We start from the raw sequence: 3,589 nt of genomic DNA on the forward strand, positions 1-3,589 counted from the left end.
AGTAAAAGCGCTTCAAGCGCGCTAGCAAGCCTACAAGTTAATCAAAATGCTAATGCAGTACAAATTAAAGTTGTGATTAACATTTCACAGTAGCTGCTTAAGTGAACTGATCACACAAATGGGTTAAGCATTACTCATTTCCTACAGCCCCAACCGGGAAAAGGGTTGTTATGTGGGTATGAGGAGAGGAGCTGGGGGTAGAAGTATCCTTCATAATAGCATCATATCGTCAATAAACCATCACCAATTGTCTTACAAAAACTTACAGGTAGAGTCACCGTGCAGGAAATAGCCTTCCAAATTATATTACAGTCCTTGAAGGGAGATTGTCTATAAATCCATAAAAGTAAAGGTGTTTAATACCTCAAACTTCACACATTTATGTTAGTTTTGGAAATGCTAAATGCATCAGCTCCATGTTGCTTCTGAAATGGGGAATGGTGCTTTGTTTTAGGTGTTCTGCTGTAGAATTAAAACATAGCTTTGATACTAGAAGATGATTCTGCACTCTACTGTGGACCTTTGCAGTTGGAAGAATAATCACTCAGGATTAAGTTCATTTAGAATTACTTGTTTTTAAATAGTCACCCATTAATAAAACTTCATCAGGCTCCTATGCCAAGACATGAGCTCCTGGCAGCCTGTCCAGGACTGCAGCCTGAATTAGACTTCCCCGCCTCTATGAATTTGATAAGGTCACACTAATGTTTACAACAGACTACATGTGTTGGTAGACAATTCAGACTTGGCAGATAATCTTTAAAACATTATGAGAATCTACACATAATAAATTGCCCTTTTCAATCTTCTCCTAAAAAAGAACTAGATAGGAAAAAGTGAACTATTTATTCATCCCATTCACCCATGACATATCGAGAGATACTATGTGCCAAGAATTATGCCCAAGTCACCTTAACAGTCAGTGACATTATAAATAGTTATTGATAAGGTTCCAGCATACCTTGCATGGTACAAAATCCTCCAAATGTATGCTCATAGTATTAATATTCCTTGAAACATACTTATAAAAGAGATATATCTAAAAACTTAATAGTGTAATTTTCATTTTAGGATAATTTAAAGACTTGAGTTGCAATTATTAACTCTTCAAATTGTGGTCTACTAACTATGTATAATCCAATTTTGGAAGTCTAAAAATTATTTACTTATAACCCATCTATCTTTTCTTCAAAATAATTTGAAGAAGCTTTCTGAAGCTTATTGTGCTATGCTCTCCATGTAAAGGTAGTCTGTTCATTTAGTCTAACTATAAGCATTTAAAAATATGACAGGATTCTACTAAGAACACATAGAACATTTTATCTACCATTTGCTGTATCAAAACATTTCTTAACAAGAATTAGACTAAGGACTTGACTAAGTACTCCTTTTGTGAAGCTCTATAATACCTGGACTATTTTCACTGGTAACTGTATTTGACTCTATGATTCTAAAACTTGTTCATTTACTTGACACTGACATTCTTCAATACACTGACAACCCACAGAGCCTGGGCTTAGTGCACCCATAGGTAAATATTCCTCAAAGGTTACATTAGCCTTGCTCCATGGCAGCTCTATCTCCTGGCATTATCAAATATTTCTATGCGTTTAATCTACTACAAATGGGAATCATTTATTAATGGGAATATAGACCCAGGCATAGTCATAGTATTTTTCAGTTAAAAGAATTAGGCCAATAAGAAATATTCATATAATATTTTTTTTGCTTCCCTTATCATATTTTTCTTATTCTCAGATCCTAAAATGTACATGCATACATATCTTATTAATTAACATACTTTTAAAACTAGGTTGAAGATGCAATGTTTTTTTCAGAATAGTAGTGGGTTCTAGAAAATTATAGTACTAGTTATTTTACATGTAATACACTTTTAAAGTTTATTAAGATATTGTTATAAAGATAAAAATGTCAGGTTATTGTTTTGAAGTTTGGGCTAAACAATAACTCCACCAACAACCTTTTAGGATTTGATTTTGAAAATTTAAGAAGGTTCTCTAAATGGAGAAAAGTATACAAATTGCCTTTATTTATGCAGCTTATTAAAGTTATTTTTTGAATAGCACTTTTTATGACAATTGATCAAGCCTTTTAGAACATATTAACATTAATTTGAGTAGTAGATGAACTACATATTATTTCATCTGTGAAAGAGAAGAGTGAAACTCAGTAGTTCAAAAAGACTTGGGCATTACAGAATATTCATAATATCCTATCTAATAATAGACAAACATGGTAATTAACCATACCTCCGCTACGCTTCCCATTGGCTAATCAGGGTGATATGCAAATTAACTGCCAACCAAGATGGCGGCCGGCAGCCAGTCAGCTGAAGCGAACATGAGGTTTGCTTGCTCCAGTGATGGAGAAGCCAAGGTTCCCCGCCTGCCGCGGCCCAGCTCTGAGCTCCAGTCTAAGCAACAATGTTGCAATTATAGAAGCTAAACAAACCCCAGATACATGCTTTCAGCCAGCAGCCTCGGAGCTGGAGCCGCAACAAAGTTTCAATTACAGAAGGTAAATAAATCCCAGAATGAAAAAAAAAAAGAAAAAAAGGAGAGACTGGGAGCTTCAGTTGCAGGCTTGGCCTGCCTGAAAACAGCCCTCAGCCCCTCATCCCGACTGGCCAGGCACCCCAGTGGGGAACCCCACCTGAAGGGGGTGCGGGCAACCTGAAAACAGCCCTCAGCCCCTCATCCAGGCTGGCCAGGCACCCCAATGGGGACCCACACCCTGAAGGGGGTGCAGGCAGCCTGAAAACAGCCCTCAGCCCCTCATCCAGACTGGCCAGGCACCCCAGTGGGGACCCCCACCCTGAAGGGGGTGCGGGCAGCCTGAAAACAGCCATCAGCCCCTCATCCAGGCTGGCCAGGCACCCCAGTGGGGACCCCCACCCTAAAGAGGGTGCGGGCAGCCTGAAAACAGCCCTCAGCCCCTCACCCAGGCTGGCCAGGCACCCAAGCGGGACCCCCACCCTGATCCGGGACACCCTTCAGGGCAAACCAGCCGGCCCCCACCCATGCACCAGGCCTCTATTCTATATAGTAAAAGGGTAATATGCAAATTGACCCTAACAGCAGAACGACTGGGAATGACTGGTCACTATGACACACACTGACCACCAGGGGGCAGACGCTCAATGCAGGAGCTGCCCTCTGGTGGACAGTGAGCTCCCACATGGAGGAGCTCTGCTCAGCCACAAGCCAGGCTGATGGCTGCCAGTACAGCGGTGGTGGTGGGAGCCTCTCCTGCCTCCTCAGCAGCACTAAGGATGTCCGACTGCAGCTTAGGTCTGCTCCCCGCTGGCAAGTGGACATCCCCCAAGGATTCCCAGGCTGCCAGAGGGATGTCTGATTGCCAGCTTAGGCCCAATCCCTGGGGAGCAGGCCTAAGCCAGCAGGCGGTCATTCCCCGAGGGGTCCCAGACTGCGAGAGGGCACAGCCCGGGCTGAGGGAACTTTCCCCCCCCCCCCCCCCCCCCCCGAGTGCACAAATTTTTGTCCACTGGGCCTCTAGTATATATATATATGGCTAAGTGTCTGACCGGTAGCTATGATGCGTATTGACC

The 3,589-nt window shown here is 42.4% G+C and overlaps 1 protein-coding gene across 8 annotated transcripts in view; it reads right to left on the reverse strand.

Annotated features, from left to right (window-relative positions):
• ASCC3 (activating signal cointegrator 1 complex subunit 3) overlaps window positions 1-3,589 on the reverse strand; it is a 247,270-nt gene that overhangs the window by 18,267 nt on the left and 225,414 nt on the right. The window lies entirely within an intron of this gene.

This window comes from Myotis lucifugus, unplaced genomic scaffold, assembly GCF_000147115.1.
Source record: "Myotis lucifugus unplaced genomic scaffold, Myoluc2.0 scaffold_240, whole genome shotgun sequence".
Taxonomy (NCBI): Eukaryota; Metazoa; Chordata; class Mammalia; order Chiroptera; family Vespertilionidae; genus Myotis; species Myotis lucifugus.